The sequence below is a fragment of the Podarcis erhardii genome (assembly GCF_964252035.2).
Source record: "Podarcis erhardii genome assembly, chromosome: 2".
In the NCBI taxonomy this organism is placed as follows: domain Eukaryota; kingdom Metazoa; phylum Chordata; class Lepidosauria; order Squamata; family Lacertidae; genus Podarcis; species Podarcis erhardii.
The window spans coordinates 99,324,564-99,351,294 of record NC_138498.1 but is presented as its reverse complement, the minus strand read 5'-3'; the positions used below and the strand labels follow the sequence as shown (position 1 = coordinate 99,351,294).

The window sequence follows — 26,731 nt, the reverse complement described above, 5'->3', positions numbered from 1 at the left end:
GCAGGATATTGTTTATTTACATACACACACACACACACACACACATATATATATATATATACCCGTGCAGAGTGAGAGAGTGTTACTATATCCTAAGTCACATTCTTTTGGAATATGTTAGAAAATAATCTTTTTACGCCTTGATCTCCGAACTCGCTGCATCTCCTAACTTGCAGCATCAATGCTTAAGATGGGATGCACTAACCATTGTGTTGTATTTGCACTAATTATAATGCACTAATTATTTCATATTAATATTGTAGAGATGCTATGCTATACCCCAAAGACAGTCACGCTGTCAAATATTTAGAACTGGTGTGTCATAAGTCCTACAGCTTCTGTCATATTTTTACTATTCATAATCTAAAAGCAGAAGTCATTTATTTTTCTTAATGCTTCCAAACCCCATTAACATAATTGCATATATTTTTATCAGTCAACTTAAAGACCATGTCTGGCTTAAAAGTAATAGCTTTCTCAAGACTTTTTACATGATGCCTAATTTTTATGTAATTTATACATATATATACACACACATGCATGTGCAGTGCCTTAAAACATCTTCATTTACATATTGTTTATCAGTTTGTTTATGTTGCACAGACCAAGAAAAGAATTTGATAGTTTTCATTCCCATCCCCAAGCTTGGATTTGGGTGTGAAGAGATTAAAAAGTGTTCATTTCATATAATAAAAAAACCTCATGCATATAAGACATATTATTAGAAATAGTGTTTTCATGATAAGAAAGGCTCTTGTTAGATATATATATATATTTATCTGGGTTGTGAGATTGGTGGCAGATCAGCAGATGGCCTGAGGTTATCATAAATATGTAAGTTCCAGGAAACGGCCTTATTTGAACAGCGTCCAGAAAGATAACTGCGTGTATTACCAGCACGGCTAACACACAAAATGCTTGACCAAAGCAGGAAAACAAGATATTTCATGTTCTTCACTTAACTTTGAAACCTCGATGGGCAGCTTGAGCTAAAGATGTTTCTCTGAATACGAGTTGCCTGGAACTGTAAGTGGGGTCTTCCTTATCAGCTTCCTGTTGTCATCTAGTTAAAAAGGTAAAGGTAAAGGGACCCCTGACCATTAGGTCCAGTCATGACCGACTCTGGGATTGCGGCGCTCATCTCATTTTACTGGCCAAGGGAGCCGGCATACAGCTTCCAGGTCATGTGGCCAGCATGACTAAGCCGCTTCTGGCGAATCAGAGCAGCGCACGGAAACGCCGTTTACCTTCCCGCCAGAGTGGTACCTAATTATCAACTTGAACTTTGACGTGCTTTCAAACTGCTAGGTGGGCAGGAGCAGGGACCGAGCAACGGGAGCTCACCCCGTCATGGGGATTTGAACCACCAACCTTCTGATCGGCAAGTCCTAGGCTCTGTGGTTTAACCCACAGCGCCACCTGTGTCCCACTGTCATCTAGTTAGCCACTGTAAAAACAGGATACTTGACTAGAAGGGCCTTTGTCTTGATCCAGAAGAGCTCTTCTAAAGTTCTAGCACACATCAGCGTTTTTGAAGTCAAATTTCTATGGAAGAAGGGATGGTGGAAGAAAAGCTGCATTGAATTTACTGCTAGGGTGGAGCCTGTCACTGCCAAACTGTCATTAACCCCACATGCCCCTCACTCTGTTTATGGGAGTAGAGAGTCAGACTTTTAGAGATGAGAGTTAGCACAAAACTTCTCCTTGCTAGTCCTTCTCTGTTTTATGTGCACCCATAGCCCGGAAACAGATGGAAACTTTAAACAAAGTGGTGCTGGGTGTAAAAATCAAGGCACCTGCAACCAATCACAACTGACACATTCCCTGTACAACACAAGTCTTCCGGAGACTTACTGGAGTTGTGAAATTACAGACATAGCAGTTCATTTCCTGCCACCCAACTCCTGACCCAAGAAGATATGAACACCAAATGAATGGCCCTCAAAAGAAAGATAAAATATAAGCCACCAGCCAATGGAGGTGTAACAATAGCTGAAGGGACATTTGTGTACAGTATGTGCTTGTCACATTCACACTTTGTATTTGTTATGTACTGAGTTGAATAGGATCCAAACTGCAGCAGTCTGATTGGTCCTAGAACAATAGGCTCCAAAAGGCAGCAGTCTGATTGGTCCTAGAACAATAGGATTCAGAATGCAGCAGTCTGATTGGTCCTAGAACAATGCAGCAGTATGATTGGTTAGCAGGAACCACCCAATCATGCTCCAGATAGAAGTGAATCCACAACCTGATTGGCCTACAGTAGAATCCTGGAATTAGCCAATCATGTGCAGCCCATTGTGTAAATAATGTATATAAAGCAGATACTTTGAGGGGACATTCATTCATTCCTCCTCACCACTATGAGCTGAATAAAGAGCATGAAATCACTTTGCGACTCTGAGTATATTTCACTGGCGACGAAGGTGGGATCCCGCTGAGCTGACTGCCACACACAGCACCGCAGCACCGCCACCTGCCGCACCGCTGCCTCGCACCGTGTATCCAGGCTTCAGCTCCGGGACACAAGGAACTCAGAATGGCAACTGACAGCAGCTTCTCGCCATTCAACCCAGCATCTGGAGACTGGGAAGCGTACGCCTCCCGTTTCACCTTCCTCCTAGAAGCCAAAGGGGTCACCGATGAAGAAGACGCCAAGAAGAGGGCAATATTCTTCAGCGTCTGCGGAGAGGAGACATTTGAAATCACCCGGGCTCTCCTTGCGCCTGAAGACGTTGCTACTGTTCCATACAAAACAATAATGGAACAGCTGAAGGGGCACTTTTCGCCACAGCCCTCAGTGGTGGCTCGTCGAAATGCCTTCTACGCAAAGCGGCAAGCCCCTGGGGAAACCATAACTGGGTTTGTGACCTCTCTCCGCCAAGCTGCCCGGTTCTGCAACTTCTCAGAGCTGGAGAACATGCTTCGTGACCGCCTCGTCGGTGGCCTGAAGGATGAGAAGCTGCAACGACGCCTCTACGCTAAGAAGAACCTAACGTTCCAGGTCGCTCTGGAGGAGGCCCTGGCAACGGAAGCTGCTGAGAGGTCGACGCAAGAGGCACGGCTGAGCCAGCCGTCCCAACCGAGGGTCCACCACGAAGACCTCACCAACGACTCGGGATCCGACAGGGAGGAGGTGCACCGAGTACAGCAGCGCACTCAAGCAGCCCACATACCACAGCTGCCTCGACGAGAAGGAGGGAACTGCGCAAGCTGTGGAGAAAGTCACGAGAGGAGGACCTGCCGTTTCCGCAACGCAGAGTGCAGGCAGTGCAGAAAATTGGGACACATCGCCCGGGTGTGTCGGGCTCGGCCCACCCGAAGCCAGGCATCAGATGACCAATCCAAGAGCCCCAGGTCCCGGGGCCCAACGCACCAAGGCAACTCGACGGAGCTCACAGACTTCCAGGTATACCAGTTGCCCCACCCCAACGTAGAGAAAATTTATGTAGAGGTACAGATAGAGGGGGCCCCATGCCGCATGGAGCTTGACACGGGTTCAACTCTATCCATAATCTCGGCAAGGACCTTAAGGAAACTGTGTCCTACTGGGGGTCCCAAACTCAGGCCGGCCCCATTCACCCTCCGGGACTTCCAGAAAGGCTTCTCGGCCTTTTGGCTAAGATCAAGTGTACGCAAAGAATTTTGGGGCAGGCCCTGCATGGGTACCTGCCACAGTCACCAGGGTCACGGGCCCCGTGTCGTACGAGGTGCTAACAGATGGGGGGCAATGCTGGCGCCGCCACTGCGACCAGATACGGCGACGATTCCCGGGAGAAAACCAGGAGGAGGAGGACAGGTCAGAGGAGTCCCAAGGGAACAGTGGGGCAGTGAGGCCCATAGAGCAGCAGGGGCAAGCAGGAGAGGCAGAATCAGTAAATACAGAGAGGACCCGCGAGGCCGAAAGGACACCGGAACCAGAACCACGACTGAGCGAGCCGGTTGCGCCAGACCAAACAGCCCCATCCTTGGAACACGAGCCAGAACCTGAACCCCGGACCAGGGAACACCCCAGGCCGCAGCGCACACGTAGGCCACCGGCGTACCTTGAGGACTATGAATGCGACCTTCCGGGCAGGACTGGAACTTAGAGGGGAGGGGTGTTATGTACTGAGTTGAATAGGATCCAAACTGCAGCAGTCTGATTGGTCCTAGAACAATAGGCTCCAAAAGGCAGCAGTCTGATTGGTCCTAGAACAATAGGATTCAGAATGCAGCAGTCTGATTGGTCCTAGAACAATGCAGCAGTATGATTGGTTAGCAGGAACCACCCAATCATGCTCCAGATAGAAGTGAATCCACAACCTGATTGGCCTACAGTAGAATCCTGGAATTAGCCAATCATGTGCAGCCCATTGTGTAAATAATGTATATAAAGCAGATACTTTGAGGGGACATTCATTCATTCCTCCTCACCACTATGAGCTGAATAAAGAGCATGAAATCACTTTGCGACTCTGAGTATATTTCAGTATTTTAAGGTGTACACTCAAAACGTCTTTCCACATAAAGGAATGTAATGTGCCCATAGGTCCAGTAGTACAATCAACTGTCTCCCTATGCTGGCATTTAAGACTGGCCTGAAATATTTTTCTATATATTATACAAGGATTGAATAAATATTATGCCAATGATCAACATTTAAAATTACATTAGGACTCAAAAGAGGATATGGATCTAGTTTGGCAAAGCGTCAAACACCTTCAATGGATATTTGGGAATCTAATCACGACAAACAATAAACCTGTGAGCGGAGCCTTCAAAGATGAAGCCTTCTTGTGGCCTACCCCTAAATTACTGTGTTCTCACAGAGAGAGAAAATGAATAAATACCTCAGCCATTCCCTCCTTCTTCCCCTCATGACATGGATGTGTCAGAAGCTAGCTAGTCTGCACAGGTACAGATCTTTGCCACAGGCTAGTCGAGTTATATTCATTTCAGTTCCTTCTGCTGCATCCTTTAATGTCAATTTTCACTCTAATACATTCCAGGAGTGCAGAGATAAAATTAGAATTGTCACTACACAAGAAAAAGCAAAGAATCTACCATGCAATTGCCTCAGGTTCTTCTGCCATGATGACACACACACAGGGAAATAGATTGAGCAGAACCGCAATGGTGCCCAAAAGAGGAACCTTTTCTCCCATCAAACACCGAATCTACAAAACCATTTTCAATACCACGGGGAATCCCAGATGATTAAGTGGAACCAGCCACCACAGGAGATATATCGGCCAGTTATCAGAGTGCATGAAAATAATGCAGGGGAAATGCTGTGGTACAAAAAAGAAGAAGAAAGAGAAAAAGGCAGAGAATAAATTATAAATCATAGATAGTCGATGCAATGCAATTCCTCTCCCAAGAAATGTTCTGAGAGGCTATCGTTGTTGTTGTTGTTGTTGTTGTTGTTGTGATTTCCATCTAAGTCATAGAGTAGACCTACTGAAATTAACATGTATAACTTAAGCCCACTGATTTCAATGGGTCTACTTTGAGGACGACTCACTTTGGCTATCACACATTATTTATTAGTTTTATGTATGTAGCTATCTACAAATACACATTCCCTGGGGTGTTTACAACAAAATATTTCAAAGACAGTATGCAGTAACAACTATATCTATAACCTGAACATGCCTGCGCTATGCACACAAAGCCTCTAAGCATGAAGATACAATGGGTGGAGACCACAGCTGATATTCCATGCACTCATTGTACATTTTCTAGACCATGTGGAAAGGACTTCAGTGTTAAAAGATGGAGGCTAGACTTCACTTTTCCATTTAGGCGTGAATGCCGTCCATTCACCGATTTGGGGAAAATAAAGGGATGCACTCACAGACATAACTAGGTTAGTGGACAAGACCTGCTGTCTGCTCCTGACAGTCAAGGCCACTCTTGCCTTTTCAATGTGACATGTTGTTCCAAATTGGCTTTTACACACACATACACAGAGATGCCAGTATTTAAGGATTAAAAGGACTTTGGAGACTACCAGTTGCAAGAAAGAAGGAGATGAAAACTGTTATTTTTTTGGTAGAACAATATTTGCTAAATATTTAATCAGGCATGCTGAGGTCCAGAAAGGTTTACGCCAGCGTGGCAGGACAGTGTACTAATAATGACTTCTGCTAACAGTCTATATACATTTAGTTTAAGGCTAGATACTTTATTTTAATTATTCAGCACAGAGACTGAACGAGGTTAATGTTACCCAGCAGACATCTGTGCATTTTTAAGCCCTTGCTTCCTCTTAAGTGGCAACTGGCAAATAGTGTCGGTTGTGTGCACATGCGATACACTGAGCTCACAGTATGGTGGCATCCAACAGAGGTAATTCATCTAGATGCATGAGTCCCTTCTCAAGGAGTAAGAGCCCTCCTAGGCCAAAGGTTTGTCTGATCCAGAAGCCTGCTTCTGCTGTGACCATTTGCCTGTCTCCAGTGGGCGCCTAGGGAGGCGCACGTTAAATGTGTACTGTGTAGTTGACCTCCCTTGCCAGGTTTTATTTTGAAATCTTTAAGATAACATTTTAGCTTCCTGTTAATTATGTTGCTTTGAATGTATCTTTTATATTTGACGTTATTCAGCAACATTTTATTCTGGATTGTTTTATCTGAAGTTTTAATGTGTTGTTTAAACACACTGGAGATTTTTCCCTAAAAATGAAATGTTTCCTAAAAATGAAATAAAAATGAAATGAATAGTAATACTGTGGTACCTCAGGTTACATATGCTTCAGGTTACATACGCTTCAGGTTACAGACTCCACGAACCCAGAAACAGTGTTTCAGGTTAAGAACTTTGCTTCAGAATGAGAACAGAAATTGTGTTCCGGTGGCGCAGCGGCAGCAGAAGGCCCCATTAGCTAAAGTGGTGCTTCAGAATAAGAACAGTTTCAGGTTAAGAACGGACCTCCGGAACGAATTAAGTACTTAACCCGAGGTACCACTGTAATAATAATTTGCCGCCCCCGTAAGGCCAATAACAGAATTTAAAGGCAAGAGACCCTTGCCACTTGCTCTGTTGATTCCAAGGTAAAAGTAAAGGTAAAGGACCCCTGGACAGTTAAGCCCAGTCAAACTTGACTATGGATGCGGTGCTCATCTCACTTTGGGCCGAAGGAGCTGGCGTTTGTCCACAGACAGCTTTCCTGGTCATGTGGCCAGCATGACTAAACCGCTTCTGGCACAACAGAACACCATGATGGAAACCCGAGCACACGGAAACGCCGTTTACCTTCCCGCCGCAGCAGTACCTATTTATCTACTTGCCCTGGTGTGCTTTCGAACTGCTAGGTTGTCAGGAGCTGGGACAGAGCAACGGGCTTCCAAGAAACTAATATTCGGTGACCGTGGAAGTTCCACATAGCCATTTTGACTAATAGCCATTGATAGATTATGTCTCCCTCCTCACCCCAAACTGCACAACTGCACTGTAACAATGAAACCTTAAGGTGTTTTTGTAAATGTATTTAGCACTTTTACAAGGAAACACAATCTCAACACAATCTAAAACACAATCTAAAACAAACACAAGCATACCATAATATTTGGTAAGATAAACCCTACAAAACCTGCTTGCGTTATTGTTCTTTAAATGATATGTCAGGATTTCAGCCTGTTTGTGAAAGATCTAATGTCCTGGGCTAGGAATTTATCTCCCACTATCCGTATGTATGTATGTATGTTCTCAATTGTTTTGCGAGCCAATTTTTATCCTGCCTTTCTTTGTTCAGAACACCAGGGCGGGTTAAAAATGTTTAAAAACAATAAAGTGAGGTTACAGGGAACCAGGCAGAGGGCCTTCTCAGTAGTGGCACCCATCCTCCCATCAGATGTCAAGGAAATAAACAACTATCTGACTTTTAGAAGACATCTGAAAGCAGCCCTGTTTAGGGAAGTTTTTAATGTGTGATGCTTTGTTGTATTTTTAATATTCTGTTGGGAGCTGCCCAGAGTGGCGGGGAATAAATTATCATTACAGTATTAGTATTAGTATTAGTATTAGTATTAGTATTAGTATTAGTACTAGTACTAGTACTACTACTACTTCTACTACAATACATTTCACAGGAGATTGTGAATAAGTGCAGACTTTATGTCTTCAACACCAAACCATCCCCCTACATCACAGACATTGATGCTGAGGTCTGAAGTGATCAAAAGTTTGCTCACTATTTTGTGACATTTTGGGTTAGTCCTAAAAAGTTGTTCCCTGACTGGATTCTGATGGCAGTGCTCCTCTTAAATACACACAAAAATCTCTCAAAATTTTGTGTTGGATCATTCAACCCACAGAACAAACCGTTCAAGCTAGTTAACACATGGAGATTTTAATTAAGGCTTGCTGTGCCAGGATATCAATGATATGGATTGGGTGTTCCAAGACATTCACTATGAAGTACATGGTCATGCTGGCTGGCAATATAGGGGCCTTTTGCATCCTGAAGAGATTTTGCACCACAGAGCAGCTGTACTGCATAAAGTCTTAAAAACACAGGGCCCTTGATACTTATAGGAATGTTTATTCTTAAATAAAAATCAGATAGAAAAGCCCTTTCAGACTCACCATGAAATTCTCTGGGGTCTTGTGCTGTGTGTAATAAAGGAGTACAATCAGAAGTTTCTTCTTAGAAACTATTAGTGGTTCATTTTGTATTTTAAAAGGTGGGATTTAGTGCAAGTGGGGATTCCCTCTCCAACCAGAATAAAATTAGCCTGTTTAAATATTCATTTTGCTGGGCGATTCTTTTTTTCTGTCCCTGATTGTCTTCCCTTCTTTGCATTCCTCTCTCCTGAGGCTCCATGACAGGCTTAAAGAACTTTTAAAGAGGGGGGAAGGAAGCAAGCTCTTGTTTGGCATCTTCCGTCCCTACTCTTCTTGGCTCTAATTACAAGGCAAAGATTAAAAAGACAAATGGGTTTTATCATTGCCTCCTTGGCCTTTTGGAAAGGAAGGGTGCAGGAGAACTGCAAAACTAAAAACAAACAAACAAACAAACAAACAAACAGAAAACCCCAGCTGAGCTTCCTAACCTTAGATAAACTGATGAAGTCAGCAGCTCTCAGCAACTGCAGGCAGTTGAAATCCAATTTACAGGGGAATTTCGCTACAAAGCCCACAAGCCTTGTGGCAGTCTTGCTTAAGAACAAAGTTTTTCGTTCGGCATGCAGGTGACATAATTAGGTCACTAGGGGCAAGGATGCTTAGAACTGCTGCGGAAAGAAATCCGCAAGACTCCTCAAATTAGACTCCTTCAGGTTCCAAGGGTAGGCTTTTCCCTTTTGCCTGCTGGGTTTTCAAAAGAGTGGCACGGAGCTATTACACAGCTCCTGCACTTGCTGCCTGGTTATCGCGTGCCGATCCTAGCAGATGAAAGCCCTTCCCTGCTCCCAATGTAGACTGAGCCCTGGCCTTGGAATGATGGGTGCCATTGAGGTTCAATATAATTTGCAAACTTGGCACAAAAGCCCAAGCTTGATTAAAAGGGAAATATGTTACAAACAGGCTGCTGTCCATCCATCCATCCCCCTCCCCAACACACAGAGAGATGAGCTTGGATCGAGTAGTGACATAACTGGAATAATCAACATAGATGGCATGAGGCTGATTGCTCCCCAACACACAGAGAGATGAGCTTGGATCGAGTAGTGACATAACTGGAATAATCAACATAGATGGCATGAGGCTGATTGAACAGAGGTTCCCATAGCATCAACGACCTAATCAGTTGCTAGCAAAGTGGCTGTCAATGCAATACAGTGGTACCTCGGGTTAAGTACTTAATTCGTTCCGGAGGTCCGTTCTTAACCTGAAACTGTTCTTAACCTGAAGCACCACTTTAGCTAATGGGGCCTCCCGCTGCCGCCGCACCGCCGGAGCACGATTTCTGTTTTCATACTGAAGTAAAGTTCTTAACCTGAGGTATTATTTCTGGGTTAGCGGAGTCTGTAACCTGAAGCATATGTAACCCAAGGTACCACTGTATACCTATTGTTTTGGTTTTTTTAGGAAGACCCCCAAAATTGTTGAACTTTTAAGAGGAAACCTGTTTTCGATGTTTTTTCTATCATGTTGTCATATGTCCGGGACATGTCAGGAATTTTCCTGACATATGGCAAGCCTATACCTATCTATTTGCATATACAATATTTATTTACATATGCAATACAAAATACATATTTCCTTGCTTCTGTGGATCTTAATGGAACTAATGAGAGGGGGAAGCAAGGGGCTACTATTAATAATATGGCAAAAGTGGGAACACCTGCCTCTGGTTTCATAAGAACATGAAAATCTGCATTAGACTAAATCAGATCATTGGTCCATCTAGCTCGATATTGTCTACATCAGGCATAGGCAAACTCGGTCCTCCAGATGTTTTGGGACTACAACTCCCATCATCCCTGACCACTGGTCCTGTTAGCTAGGGATGTTGGGAGTTGTAGTCCCAAAACATCTGGAGGGCCGAGTTTGCCTATGCCTGGCCTAGAATGAATGGCAGAGGCTTCCCAGGGTTCCAGACAGGGGACTTTCCCAGCCTACCTATAGGTTGAACCTGGCAGCTTCAGCAACCATAGAACTTCTCACCATTCAGATGTGAGAGGTGCACCTGGAGTCCTGTGTCCAGTTGTGGGCACCACAGTTTAAGAAAGGATATTGACAAGCTCGAATGTGCACAGAGGAGGGCAACCAAGATGATCAAGGGTCTGGAAACCAAGCCTTATGAGGAACAGTTGAGGGAAATGGGTACATCTAGATTAGGAAAGAAGAGACTATGAGGAGATATGATAGCTGTCTTCAAATAGCTAAAGGACTGTCACATGGAGGCTAGAGCGAGCTTGTTTTCTTCTGCTTTGGAAAGTAGGCCCCAAACCAATGGATTCAAGTTACAAGGAAGGAGAGTCCGACTAAACATCAGGAAGGACTTTGTGACAGCTGTTTGACAGTGGAATGAACTCCCTCAGGAGGTTGTGGACTCTCCTTCCTTGCTATTACCCCTCAATAGTCCCACATACAGCACAGTGATTGTCCTTCATAGACGTCAATGAGATGCACTGACATCTGTGTGTAGAAAAATGGAAATTATTTGGCTCCCTGTAGGAGAATGCAATGGGGCTCTCGGCTGACTGCTTTCCCTCTCCCTGACCCCCATCAGCTTTCCTTTTTTCCTGATCCTTGTCACCTTGTCACACTTCAGCATGGCAGCGATTGCTCTGTCAGTAAATAAGGAGACTCTTAATCTCAGGTGAGTGTATCTGAAGAAGTGTGCATGCACACGAAAGCTCATACCTAGAACTAACTCAGTTGGTCTTTAAGGTGCTACTGGAAGGAATTTTTTTATTTTGTTTTAATCTCAGGGTTGTGGGTTTGAGCCCCACACTGAGCAAAGTATTTCTGCACTGCTGCGGGTAGGACTAGATGACCCTCATGGTCCCTTCCAGCTCTACAGTTCTATGATTCTGTTAAACAGCTTGCCTAGAATAATCTAAACAGACATTTTTGGTAAACGTTGTGGCAGTGAAAATGACTGCTGTTCTCAAAATTGCTTTATCATGTATTACCTTTTTGGATATCTGATACACTTTTGGCAATTTGGCAAAAGGAAACAGTGGATTTTATTTTTGAAAAAGAAGAATCCTAGGATTAAAAGGCCACTGTTATATCAACAAAAGCAGTGAGTGGGGAGTTCCTCATTTAAGAACATATTTTGATGCCCATCAGCTTTGACATCTAATATCCCTCCGCTTGGATAGCACAAGGGAAAGATGGGTGCAGCTGGAGAATAAAGTGATAAATGGTCTTCCGATTAGTGCATTGCTTTTTTGGCCTTAATAAGAAACTTAGCGTGCAACAAATGGCAGAAAATCCATTTACTAATGCATTAATTAACTTTTGGAAACATAGAGGTTCCCAGTTGATTTCTGCACAATCTACTTTCTCTTATATTACTAAACACAGGAAAAGTATCCTGGCAGCCTTGGAGGTCAAAGGAGATTTATTTATTTATTTTTGGCTATGATATTTTTTTTTTGTTAATAGCAGACCCATCGTGGAACAGAAATTACAGACTCAATTGCGGGGAAACCCAATTACATGGATCCAATAGAGGCAGCTACATGATTTCCTCACTTGCCCCCAAACTAGGGCGCAAACTGCAAAGCATCTAACTGCATTTGAAGCAGTAACACTGGTGGCCAAACACAGAACACAAGACATAATCTTTTAGGCTGTTTACAATAATGTCCATTTACAATAATGACTGTTTACAATAATGTTAGGTATCTAAGGGGTGGGGAGATATCCAGTCTTAAATGGATGTGGGAGTGGGATGGTGGGGGGTGAATTGAGGAAAGCAAGTGCTCTTATTTCTGGAACAAGCCACTAGTACACATGGCCTCTAACCAAGTTAAAGAATCCATGTTTAAGTTGACACACATTTTATATTGCACCCCTATATGGCTATGTCAAATGTGTCTCAACTTACACAATTCTTGGTACTTATCATCATATGTGGCAGTCCTGCCCATGAGCGCACGTATATTTTGGAACGTGGTTTTTGACGTAATTCAAAAAATTATACAATAGCCCATTGACAGAACCCCACGGATAATGTTACTAACCCTCTTCTCAGGCTCCAGTAGTGAAATGAATAACAAAATATTGTTAAAAGCTGCCCAATAGTGAAACACTGGAAAGATTTGAAGGGGGAAGCATTAGAATACTGGCACCATAAAGTGTGGTATTTAGCGTTCATGGTGAAAGTAACTCAAAAAGGGGCATGGCATTTCAAAATCTGACATATTTGTTGCTGTTTGGTACTCTTTTATTACGTACATAAACAATAAAGAACACGATCGCAGTCCCCCAACTCAGTATTGCTGTAATGCTGAATGTTTTTATGTTGAATAATATCTATCTGGTTTTATACTTCTTTTATTTTCCGCCACTTTCCCTTTGAAACTTCCTCTTTTCTCCAGAAAAATATATTGTCATATTTATTTTTATTATGTCTTCATCTATCATTTATTTTTATTATGTCATCAGGATTGGCAATTTTCTGGTTTGGTGTTTTATTACTTCAAATTCAAGGTGATGGGTGACTTTTTTTCTTGCTGGTTTGTTTATCAAAGTTACTGTAAAACATATTGTAATACAACACTGAAAATTAATAATGAATACTTTTTTAAAAAAAAGGTTGCCTAGAAGCAACCTTCCATCTCCAGTTTCCCTTTTTCCTCTGAAGTGACAAGTCAAATCCTCTGTGTCCTGGAAGCTCACAGAGCCCTGTCAGGCCATTTGGGGGTTTGCTTTCTTTTTTTCAAAACTACACACACACAATTTTTCTTCTGCCTTACACCCTTATATTCTTCTGTTTACCTTGGGAGTCTCCTGAGTATGCAGAATCAACTATGTTATTTTCAGGTGGCCCAAAATCATTTTGCTTTCAACATGATTGGCACTCAGCACTTAGTTTGGTACTAAATACAGGTTAATCTTATGGATTACTGACAAATAAGATATATATTGTAAAGCACCTTGCACTGTCAAAGAACTATAGAAATTATTAATAATATTGTTTGTGTCTCCATACAGATTTCTACTGACTACAAAAGAGCCAGGCTTTCTCCTTTGTGGGCCTCATTTGCCACTTGATGTGCAAAACAGAGATCCCATCTCAGCCTAAGCATTAATAGCATTAACAAGTTATCTTAGCTGGATGACACAATTAATCTTAATAAAGAGATTTTTTCTCTCTCTCTCTCCATTCTCTTCCAAAACAGTGTGTGCATGTGTTTTACACCTTTCTACCTTTGGATTTATTAAATTAATCAGAAGAGCTAGACAGTTCAAACAGTCTTAAATACCAAACAGCTCAACTTTCCACGGTGAAGCGCAGGGTAATTTATGTAGCCCAAAGAACGTTCTTGCACATCAATAAATTCTCGCAAAAGGAGTTTTGTAACATTATCACTATTTTTATTTGTTATTGCTGTCATGCCAGACAGCCTGGGAGACGGGTTCACATAGTGCAGCCCAGCCTATTTTGCCATGAAACTGGAGGGCGGAAACCAGCAGGCTCTACAGCAGCCTCCCCCAAACCTGGTGGTCTCCCTATGCTTTGGACTAAAACGCCCACCAACCCTGGCCAACGTGGCCTCAAAACATATGGAGGCCACCAGGAAGCAGGCTGTAGTTAGGAATCTGAATTAAGTCCAACTTCCTATCCAGTGGGATCTGCCCCACAAATCTGCTACTTCCTCCCAGTGTCCTCCTACTGAAGTGAAACTTGCCTTGCCATCTAAAGAAATAAGAAGATCCCACAGGTGAAATGTTAGGCCTGGGGGAGTCTTAGAAACCCATTTGCCTGCACCAATCCTCACAGCAGGTGGTAGAAACTGGGACTCGGGGCATTTTCACAGGTGAGGTTTAAAAATCGCCCTTGAGCATCTCTTGCTCTGGTTAATGTCTGCTTGCTGCTCATGCAAAAGAAGAAGTGTTTATCCTGGTCTCTGTCAGTTTTACTTTCCCATTACAGTGGTACCTCGGGTTACATACGCTTCAGGTTACAGACTCCGCGAACCCAGAAATAGTGCTTCAGGTTAAGAACTTTGCTTCAGGATGAGAACAGAAATTGCAGCAGCAGCAGCAGCGGGAGGCCCCATTAGCTAAAGTGGTACCTCAGGTTAAGAACAGTTTCAGGTTAAGAATGGACCTCCAGAATGAATTAAGTACTTAACCCGAGGTACCACTGTACCTAAGAGCCCCTAAGAGCATTCCTATTGGATCAGACCAATGGCCCACCAAGTCCTGCATCCTGTTTTCACAGTGACCAACCAGGTGCCTGTGGAAAGTCCAAAAGCAGCATTCTCCCTGCTTGTGACTTCCAGCAACTGCAACAGAAATCTGAGCTGTATCATCAGATTTCCTGACCCAAAGCTATTTTCCCCACTAAAAGGTAAAGGGTAAAGGACCCCTGGATTGTTAAGTCCAGGCAAAGGTAGCTATGGGGTGCGGTGCTCATCTCACTTTCAGGCTGAGGGACCCGGCGTTTGTCCACAGGTAGCTTTCAGGGTCATGTGGCCAGCATAACTAAACCGCTTCTGGTGCAACGGCACACCATAATGAGTGCCAGAGTGCATGGAAATGCCGTTTACCTTCCCGCCGCAGTGGCACCTATTTATCTACTTGCACTGGTGTGCTTTCAAATGGCTAGGTTGGCAGGAGCTGGGACAGAGCAACGGGAGTTCACCCAGTTGCACGGATTTGAACCACCGACCTTCTGATCGACAATCCCAAGAGGTTCAGTGGTTTAGACCACAGTGCCACCTGCTTCCCTTATTTTCCCCACTAATACCATGCTGAGAGTTCAGCTGGATGGTCCTGAGATGTTTATTCACCTCCAGTCTGCAAAACAAGGATGACATCCATGTGTTACATCCATGATGGGGTCTTCACACAATTATTAGGCCACACCAAGCCCTGCTCCTAACATTACACAGTTTCCACCAGCCCCATCCTTAGCAACCACACATTAGGGACAGATGTCTTCACAGGTAAACACATGGACCTCTATGCATATAGACTACTATAAGACCAGGAACCATGATCAAGCAATGCAGAGGCTCACACACTAGACCTTCTCCCTGCAGATGGTCATGTGTACTCCACAAATGTAGAGTTGAGGGCAAGACCAACAGTGATGTCCTGCTCCCCTGAAACCATGTGAAAACCCCTTCATGCATATAATACTTAAAAGGTGGTTTATATGTCAAAAGATTGAAGAGAGGATGAAAAAGTAAAGCACTAACAAGAAGGAGTAAATGAACAATAGCAAGCAATTAAATCCCTGGAGCCTGTTGACCTCCCCAGACTACAACTATGAAGAACCCAGCAGCTGAAGAGTAAGAGGATTCTTGAGCCCTATGTTCAACCAGGCCTAGCCTCGATCTACATATACAGTCTCGTAGATAACCAGATGCACATACAGTTTTCATATTCATAAAGGCAATGCAGGCCGTACATCGAATACTTGCAGCTTGAGGGTGTGGCAAGTTGTCTCTCATACGATCACTGCAAGCAGCTGAACACCTGCATAGATGGCACCAATGTTTGTCGATTTCCTTATCTAATAGCTCAGGGATACAGCACATGCTTTGGTCCTAGGTTCAATCTCTTGTGATTCCCTTTTTTAAAATAATCATAAAACCACAGAATTGTAGACTTGGAAGGAGTCCCAAGGGCCATCTAGTCCAACCTCCTACAATGCAGGTGGCCTGTATGGGGATCGAACCCACAACCTTGCCGCTATTGGCACCGTGCTCAACCCAACTGAGCTAACTGGCCAGGAGTACACACAATGCAAGACTAGGAAAGACCTCTGTTGGGAAACATGGAGAGCTGCTTCCAGTCACAGTCTATAGTGCCCTCCAGATGTTTCAGACTACAACTCCTATCAGCCCCAAGCGGCATGACCTGGGGTCAGGAGTGGTGAAAGCTGTGATCCATAACAACTGGAGAATACTACATCAGCTACCCCAACCTAGAATGGACTAATGTTCTGACATTGTACAAGACAGCTTCATATGTTCCAATTCTATGTCGGTGTGTAATGCCAAGATTTGACATAATCCTCTGAATTTTAACCTTCATGAAACTGGGAGCTTTTGATGTAAGTGGGGCGATGGCCTTTACTGTACCAATCTCTCCCCTACTGTTCTGTGGATTCTGCAGGATGCCGGAAAATATAGCTTCATTGTGAACTCCCCCGCTTTCATCTTAATGGATTGTTAACTTCAGAGGCTTACAAAGCCATCATTTCAAAGCTAGTACTTTATAGCCGAGAACTCCAGGTCCACAACAACTGCTACTGCAAAACAATCAGTATAAAACGCCTGTGTTTCAAGATGGTAAGTGCTACGGCTGCACCAAACTCCTAGGGACCACCAGCACCAACCGAGCTGCTTGGCTGGTCCCTGCGCCACCATCACTGCCACCACCACAATCAAAGGGGAGCCTGGGGAGCCCAAAATGACAAGCGAAGAGGCTGCGCAGAGCCTTCCCCCCAGATGATCCCAATCCCACTGGGACCAAGAGTGCCCCAACAAAGCTCCAGAGTCCAGAGGCCTACGAAGCTAAACAAATAATGAAGCACAGCTGCCACCACTTGTCGCACATCAACTTACCGCTGCCACCGCCACCGCCAAAGGAGAACAATAAATCACTAAATCACAGCCCAAACAAGAAGAAAATGGCTGCCTAACCCGACGCTCTGAAAAAAGCCACCAATCAACGCCTGTACACCCCTAAAATTCCACAACACCCCATCCCAAACCAAGACCACCAAGACAATAGAGATAGCACCAACCAGGAAGATGATGAACGGCAAAGAGATCGCAACACACACACACACTCACCATGATGACAAAGGTCCAAAAACAAAATGGGACCTGAGGGACATGGAACTGAGAATAGCCACGATCTAAATGACCACCTTCTCAAAATTAACCTACTTATTCCAAACCCTTCCAATCTGGATTCCACCAACCCAACTCATAACTAAACTCGTTTATCTTCTCACACAAAAAGCCAAGAATAAGGCCTATAACGCCTAGCAGACATCTACAAAAATAACAAACCCATATCGACAAAACAAACAAATGAAAAAACTAGGTGACACAAATGGGGACGCGGGTGGCACTGTGGTCTAAACCACTGAGCCTCTTGGGCTTGCCAATCAGAAGGTCGGCGGTTCGAATCCCTGCGACGGGGTGAGCTCCCGTTGCTCTGTCCCAGCTCCTGTCAACCTAGCAGTTCGAAAGCATGCCAAAAAGTGCAAGTAGATAAATAGGTACCACTCCAGCGGGAAGGTAAATGGCATTTCCGTGCGCTGCTCTAGTTTCAGTGTTCCGTTGCACCAGAAGCAGCTTAGTCATGCTGACCACATGACCTGGAAAAACTGTCTGCAGACAAACGCCGTCTCCCTCAGCCTGTAAAGCAAGATGAGCACCGTAACCCCAGAGTCATCTGTGACTTGACTTAACTGTCAGAGGTCCTTTACCTTTTTAACTACACGCCTTCTTAAACAATCCAGTAGTAAAATCAACAGCCACCAGGCCCTTGACCACCTTCAGAAACTTTCTCCTAACAACAACGGGACATGGCAAGGGGATGGTATCCATAATACACAAAACACTGCTCCAAGGCCCCACAAACCCCCTTGATGAAATCAAAAAACAATGGGAGGACAACATAGGCTATGAAATTAACCCCACCCAATGGTCTAGAATGTGGTCCAGTGTCTCACAACAAATGTAACTGATCTGTAGAAAACACAGCTTGAAGAAAGAGACAATGCATGTGCTTTTGCAAACAAGGAAAATCTTTAATAAAAATTATTATTATTATTTTTAAAAGACCTGTTTTTAGTTGTGAAACATTTTACGGTGCAATGCAATTGTGCAAAGCTGCATAACATTTTGTTGCAAATGGAAGGATCTCCAGTAAATAACACGAGAAATATGAGGCACATGAAGGACAAATACATATACAAAGTCAACTTGGAAGGTATGCTACTGGATTTTTTTTTTAAGTGAAAAATCAAATTATTTGTCTGAGCTCAGTGGAAACAAAATCTCTACCCATTTTAATTGAAGCAGCTTGATATTAACCTAGATGGGAAACCACCACCCCCCCAGTAGGATTCTGACCAGGCTAGGCTGTTCATTGCTGGAGTATGACCCATGAAATGCATCCTGGCATGTCTCTAATAGACGATGTATGATTCAGCCACCTGCGTCTTTAGCAACAGACACAGAAATATCTGTTTTTCTGATCCTCGCAACAATTATTAAATTAAGGCATTAGTGGTATCGTATGGATGCACAGGGCCGAAACTGGGTTGGGGGGGAGCAAGGAAACACAAAATCACCCATAAAGTTGGAGAGGGGGCGTAATGAGGGTGTAAACTCTTCATTCCACCTCGAAACAAAATCCCAGAGCATCTGCTTTCTGAATGTTCTTCTACTGCCATCTTCTGCCCAGGATGAATATAAAAGTAAACGTGGCTGGCTGCCACTATTAAAAAAAATATGGAACCCTATCACATGCATGACTTAATGTTATTATTGTGCACTAAACAATCAAGGGAAAACAGAATGGCTTTTTAAGAGTGCTACTATGGTATAGTCCAATTTGCATGTAGTATAGTCTTCAGTTGGTAAAACAACGAAAGCCGTTCCTAGATTGGGATAGCTTGACCACAGTTGTTCATGCTCTGGTAGCATCATAGTTCGACTGATGCAATGCACTTTAAGTGGGACTACCCTTGGGGTTGATTCAGAAGCTGCAGCTGGCATCAGATCCAGTGGCTAGGTTGGCTGCAGGGGAAAACTGCCACCAACATATTATACCTTGTTTGCAGGATTTGCACCAGCTGCCAATTCGCTACAGGGCCAAGTTGAAAGTAAGTCCCTATACAGCTCAGAACCTGGCTACTTATGGAGCCACCTTTTCCTTAGAAACCCTGTGCATCACTCTGGTCTATGGGAGCTTCTCCTGCAAGTTTCAAATGTCAGAAACCAGCTCTGTAGTAACTTGGAACAGGGCTTTATGCGTCCTGTGGAATATAAAACGACAGGTGCACACTCTCTGTAATTTCCAGAAACAGTTGAAGACGTTTCTGTTCCCACAGCTTCCGAGCTGGGCAAATAAGTTTTAGCATCAGTGTCCATTTACGAGCATTTTAGTCTTATTTCAGACGTATTGGCTGGTTTTTGTGTGTTTTTAACTGCTTTAACTATTTTATGTGCCAATCGCATTTAGACGTCAGCTTAGAAAGCAATTAATACATTGATTGCAATAACAGGAATAATAATAGTCCTGTTTGCATATGGCTGCAGCACTGTACGGTGGTACCTCGGGTTAAGAACTTAATTCGTTCCGGAGATCTGTTCTTAACCTGAAACTGTTCTTAACCTGAGGTACCACTTTAGCTAATGGGGCCTCCCGCTGCCGCCATGCCGCCAGAGCACGATTTCTGTTCTCATTCTGAAGCAAAATTCTTAACCCAAGGTACTATTTCTGGGTTAGCGGAGTCTGTAACCTGAAGCGTCTGTAACTTGAGGTACCACTGTACAGGAAGCAGTGTTTGGCATGCCTAGCTTTCAGGACATCTTCCACAACTGCTCCAGTCTTTCAGACCTGGCTATATACACATCCCATCTCTGAGGAGACTTCAGGCTCAGCGCAGGGATTACTAGACGAAGTTTCAAGGCTGAGTTTATTCTGGGGATCAGAGAAGATTGCTCAGTGATTACTGAGCGGTATTACTGACAGGAAGTAAAGGAAATGGAGACCTTCTCACCACTACCCACTTCCCTGCGCCTTTAAAGGATTTTAAAATGAAAGTCAGCAGGTCCTCAAAATAAAAAAATAAAAAATGCAGGCCTCATAATCAAACTTCATTGATATTAAAACCTCTTAAAAACTCTTCATGTTTTTTATATCTTTGTGAATCACCAAGCTAGATGGTGCTCAAAAAAGTCAAGTTAAACCCTTTCATGCGGCCATGTCACTGGCAATCAGAAATCAGGAAAAGTCAGTGACAAACCTGGCACAGGTAAGGCTTAAGGCATAAAACTGGGTCTAAATTTATTTATTTAAGGCATTTACACTTCTCCCTCTGCCGCCTAAAAGGGCTGTCAGAGCAGTGCACAGACAACAGTACTAAGATGGTCCCTGCACTCAGGTTCAGTCTAAAATGGGATGGCACCAAAGTGGCACCCGCAGGCACACAGAATCCCACAGAGGCAACCGCAGGGGCCTTCCTTGCCCCACTGGCTTGAAATAAGCCTTATATGGTAGCCAATGGAATAGGCTGCAGGGTGAGCTTGGTTGCAGGGTGTTTGTGGTGCCCATCACAGTTTTCTGATTTCCAGTGTGCCAGCAGGCCCCCAAAGGTTGGTGACTGCTGAAGAGACATGGAACATGAGGAAAATAGGAACGATATCCAACAAGGTCTGGCACATAGCTGTCAACTTTTCCCTTTTCTTGCGAGGAATCCTATTCAGAATAAGGGAATTTCCCTTTAAAAAAGGGAAAAGCTGACAGCTATGGTCTGGCAGCAAGAAGTCTCTTTGGTTTGCTCCATGGCTCATTGTTTTCACATGTTTATTTTTGAGAACTTCATAGATATGAAAAGTAACTGTTGCGTGGCAAGTTCCCTCCCCCATAGAAATGAAGACACAGGACACGTTATTTAAGGTTAATGGGCGTAAATGGCCACAACTTTATTGATTACAGAATTGAAGGTATTGGCCTTAGGCATTGGCTCCTATCAACTACCCGGCATGGCAACCTCTCGGCTGCCGAGGAGTAAAGAGGGCGGACCCGAGGCGTGCCTGGCCTTAAATACGATTAGGCCACGCCTCCCCAGCCCGCCGATTGGCGGGCAGGGGGAAGGCACGCCCGGGGATTCCCTAGTTCTCGCGGGGGCTGAAATCCAGCCCCCGCGCATGTGGGGAGTGTCCAGCCCGCAACCCCCTCTCCTCCCCGAGGCTCGGAAATGGCTTTATCATCCAGTGGCATCGCGAGGAGAGAGATTTTGGTCCTTGTTGCAGAAGGTCGGGGAAGGAAATATCAACAATCCCAGATCCAGGGTATGGTCTTAGCTGAAGCTAAGCAGGTCTGGATCTAGTCCATGGGTAGGCAAACTAAGGCCCGGGGGCTGGATCTGGCCCAATTGCCTTTTAAATCCGACACGCAGACAGTCCGGGAATCAGCATGTTTTTACATGAGTAGAATGTGCCCTTTTATTTAAAATGCATCTCTGGGTTATTTGTGGGGCATAGGAATTTGTTCATATATTTTTTCCAAAATATAGTCTGGCCCCCCACAAGGTCTGAGGGACAGTGGACCGGCCCCCTGCTGAAAAAGTTTGCTGACCCCTGGTCTAGTCCATATATAGATAGGTGACTATTGGGATGCCATCATGTATACCACTGGATGTTCCATAATGGAAGAATGGTGGCTGAATGTAAAATGAATGAATGAATGAATGAATGAATGAATGAATGTAACTTGTGTCCATGTGGTGGTGATGGGGGTGGGAAATAAGACTTCATCATTATTTCATGGTATGCTGTTCAAGTAGAACATCTGCCACTGCTATGAACCAGAACTTCGTTCTGGTCAACTACCTCAAGAGCTGTCTTCTACTCTGCTGTCAAGTGAGTCATTGGTTTTGCAAGAGCAAAGGGTCAGAATGTTGTTTGCATTTTAAATTCTTCACTGAAAAAGTACTGTGATACTGCAACATTTTATTGCATGCCTTGTTTTTAGTGTGTTTGTGTGGCTGGGTGTTTAACAGAAGAGTCAGGCAGAGTATGCAACACAGAATACATTCATAACCTGGTGCATTTTACGCAGGTTGTTTTTTGAATAGTTCTGCACTCAAACTTCATTTCTTGAAGAGAAAACACGCATACCAGGAAAGTGACTTAACTGTAACAATACTATACATTATTCACAACACAATCCTATGCATGTCTTCTAACAAGTAAATCCCGCTGAGTTCAATGGGGCTTATTGGATTGCAACCATGCTATGCAATACTAAATATGAAAACTCAGAAGTAAATTCGAAGAAATTCAAGGAGTCTCCCCACCAGTAAGTGGCTATAAGGACTGCAGCCTTAATCTCTTATTTCAGTCAAGAAGAGATGCCATCACTAGAGCAGACCTATTTATCTCCATCTCGTTTCATCACCCGGTAATTTAAATCTGATTTTCTGATTCTCAATCTGCTTATCAAGCACTAAACAACATCATGAGATCCTGTCTCTGCTGAAAATGATTTTCCCTTTTCCCTCCTTGCAGACTGTCATGTCCTATTCACTTTATCAATCAGCTTGACATTATCTCCATTTCACAGTGCAGAGAGTTTAAGTCATGAGATTTATGCCAGAACTATATATAATAACAATAATAATATTACAACACGGAATGGCTCTTATAGTGGCAGAGAGCTCTCCAGAACTGGACGGCATCCTTGATATAAAGAACATTTTCAAGGTCCCCTGCTTTATCAGTATATTTTCATACTCTCTTGTCTTTCTCCCCCCCCCCCATCAGTCTGTGGTTTATTTGCTGCATGTTGCAGTATCACAAACCCGTGCATTGTGGAAGTGTCCTACCTAACTGCCTCAAAAGGCAGGAAATACAGATCGAAGGACAAAAAGCAGGCAAAATCAGCAACACAGCGATCTCTTAAAACTAAGGTTGCAAAGTTCTGCCGATAGATCGAGTAGACCAATCACATAATCGCGCAAGCCTACATATGGGAGGACATCCCATTGAGTTCATAGGGTCCTTCTCCCCGGCAAATGGCATTGGATTGCTGCCTAAAATAATAATATTGCTATTAAAATGATGCTGTTGGGTAGCAGATATTTGATGTTAATGATTGCAATGTATGTAAAGGTAAAGGGACCCCTGAATGTTAGGTCCGGTCGTGGCCGACTCTGGGGTTGCGGTGCTTATCTCGCTTTATTGGCTGAGGGAGCTGGCGTACAGCTTCCGGGTCATGTGGCCAGCATGACTAAGCCGCTTCTGGCGAACCAGAGCAGCGCATGGAAACGCCGTTTACCTTCCCACCGGAGCGGTACCTATTTATCTACTTGCACTTGCTTTCGAACTGCTAGGTTGGCAGGAGCAGGGACCAAGCAACGGGAGCTTACCCCGTCACAGGGATTCAAACCACCGACCTTCTCATCGGCAAGTCCTAGGCTCTGTGGTTTAACCCACAGCGCCACCCGCGTGTATGTACTTAGGGACAAACAACCACATGCTACATTAAATGCATGTGTGCAATGATTAGGCTTTGGTTTTCTAAGTTGCAACGAAAGTCATACTGAGAGACAGCAATCTGGGATCAAGACTGTGGTGTTGGGGGAGGAGATTTACCTCTTCTTCCACTGCAGTAGCGGTTGGCTGGTGGGGTGGTGTAGCTGGGGAGCTGCTGCTCTCCCAGCTTCCAAAAGCAGCGTGTCACTCAGCACTGCACAGTGCAGTGGTTATTCATATTGTGGTTAATAATATTGCACATATGGGAGCAAATTAGAGGAATAAAAACTGACTTCTTTGAAATAAAAAGTGTCCAGTTCAGAAATATGGTTCAAAAGCTTTACTACACAACTCTTCTCCAAAGCAACTTGAAACAAACAAAGTTACATCCAGATAGCTGCATACTGGTCCCAGCATAGTAAAATACCTTAGATTATGGATATCTTCCATCAAGAGCTAAAAAAAAAAAAACAAAAACAAAGATCTGTCTTTTCACCATTCCAGCCTTCATTGGCCTGAGGTTATTTTCCTAGAGAAGAGATTAGCATGTCCATTCTGGTCAGTAGCTTGAGAAACAAAGACTCACTCCACCCAAGATGAAGACCTATATATGCACAGACTTGTATTAGTATCTCTTTTATGTGACTGAGCCAACAGATACAGCCCCACTTAATGATTCACTTGTTAGGCTCTCTTCTCAGCTCTTGTTGTTGTTGTTTAGTCGTTTAGTCGTGTCCGACTCTTCGCAACCCCATGGACCAGAGCATGCCAGGCACTCCTGTCTTCCACTGCCTTAGTCAAACTCATGCTGGTAGCTTTGAGAACACTGTCCAACCATTTGATGCTGATGCTCTGCCACTGATCTACATCTACCATTGCCCGCCCGCCCCAACATCCACAACCTAAGGCAGCTGATTCACTTTGCCGAATGGTAGGGCCAGCCCTGCTATGGAAAGTAAGCAGTAAAAAGAACCTTCTTTCTTCCTCCTCTGCCCTGTTTCTCCTGTACTGCTCCTGCCCTCCTTCCCTATGTGTTTCTAAACACTTTCTTTATAGAAGCATTATTATCCATTTACTCTGATCCCTTGAAAGGAATCAGCAACAACAGCAAAGATAAATTAGTGCATGGAGCAAGCAAAAAAAAAAGAGGAATTGGCAGGAACATTTCTGGGATTTGTTGCCCCACTGATGGTCACAGATACATTCTTTGGGTAGATTATAAGGTCCTACAAGGGAGCATGTTTCAGAGCAAATGGCATTCTACCTCATCTGGCACCGGCATCCAAGCGATTCATTCTGATAAAATGGAAGGCTTCTTGACATTAGCGAAACAGAGCTATTCGCAAGCTGCAGACTAATTATATTGGCTCCTCGTCTGGGGACTGGAGCTTCATTTGCCATAAACAGCATTTTGCTGAGGCTGGTGTTTCTTCTGAGCTTCCACAGGACCTTCACTGGCAGCGTCCCACCCAGCTGAAAAAATGTAAGAAGGATCCCCCACACCTGTCAAAGCATCTGCTAACAAAAACACCACACAAATATCCTTCCATCTAGAGTTCAGATGGAGGACAGGAGGGTCGTGTGAAGTACAAGGAGGGGCCTGGCAGGAAAAGTCAATCCAATCTCTGCCGATTCTCTTCTCCTGCTTCTCAGTCTCAAGCAACAAAACAACCAAAGCGGCGAGGTCAGGACGAGGAAGCAATTAAGTTCGCCAAACTTTCCAGGCACCGGCGATCCGGCTTGGAATGCTGCTTTGCTTCCGAATCTCACTAAGGGGAAACCTTCCAATTCAACTGGCATTTTGTTAAGAGGAAAATGCTCTCAGCAATTAAGGCTAAGAGAGCAGGATAGACTATCATTATTGCAGAGATGCCGGCACTTATTGCTCGGGGAAAGTTCGGATGATTACTACTCAACAAGGGCCTTCAAAGGATCAAAAAACCTCTTAGGCCAAGGCGCGTGAAAAGCATCCTGCAAAAGAGGCTTTTTAGAGGGGGTGACAAAACAAAGCAATATGCATTGTCAACAGGCAGTAGCTAAGCACAAACTTCCAAAGAGGACAGAAGAAAGAAGCAAAAAGCTCTCACTGCAGATAAGGGCTGAATTTTCAGAAAATATCAATGGCAAGCATATTCAAACAGATTTTTGTTTTCTAATTTCTAATGTCTTGGTCCTTGATTTCAATGAAAAGTAATGCCCCCCCCCAGTTCTACTAAAAATACAAACAATTATAGCTTATTATATGCATTACTATACATATCATATGATATACATAGAGATGCTAAAGTAACTAGCACAAACATGCCTACAGCGATGTATATAACTATATAAAAATAAATGTGTTAGTATACTTATAAAATTATGCTGCAGAAATATGGCACAGCTTGGGACTTGACTCTTTTATAAACATTGTATTTATAGTATGTTTATTTATTCCATATAATTTTGCATATAATTAGGCTTTTTTAAAAAAAATGCATCGGTGGCTCAGACATGAAGATGCACAATGCAAGAGGCAATTTGATGCAAGCAAAGCTCAGTTTGGTTGGAACCACCAAATTCGGTGATTAATTCCATTTAAAACAAAGGCCTCTTCCATCCCTAGTCCCAGACATACTAAAATATTGAGTGAGTTCTATCTCTATGGCTAGATTAATTGGCTAGAGGAAGTTGCTCAGCTCTGCACATAATAAGTAGTGCATTAGATCCTTACTAAGAAACACTGCAAATTGTTCTAAATCTGTCGCAGTCTTGTTATTTATACCAGTAAGGCTAGCTGGAACCAGTACAGGATAAGCCCATAGAAGGAAGACTTCAGAAAGATATAGCATCTCTTGTGGACTATGCCAAGGAGCAGAAGCCACACTTAAACGGTGGGTTGGTGG

General features: G+C 43.8%; 1 protein-coding gene and 1 long non-coding RNA gene across 2 annotated transcripts in view; one reads left to right on the top strand and one right to left on the bottom strand.

Moving 5' to 3' along the window:
- The window catches only part of TAFA4 (TAFA chemokine like family member 4), a 124,015-nt gene that overhangs the window by 35,360 nt on the left and 61,924 nt on the right, over positions 1-26,731 (bottom strand). The window lies entirely within an intron of this gene.
- Positions 1,270-26,731, top strand: part of LOC309337465 — a 251,399-nt gene continuing 225,937 nt past the window's right edge. The window contains exon 1 of the long non-coding RNA XR_014154328.1: positions 1,270-1,421. This is a non-coding gene — a long non-coding RNA (uncharacterized lncRNA). The remainder of the gene's footprint in view (positions 1,422-26,731) is intronic.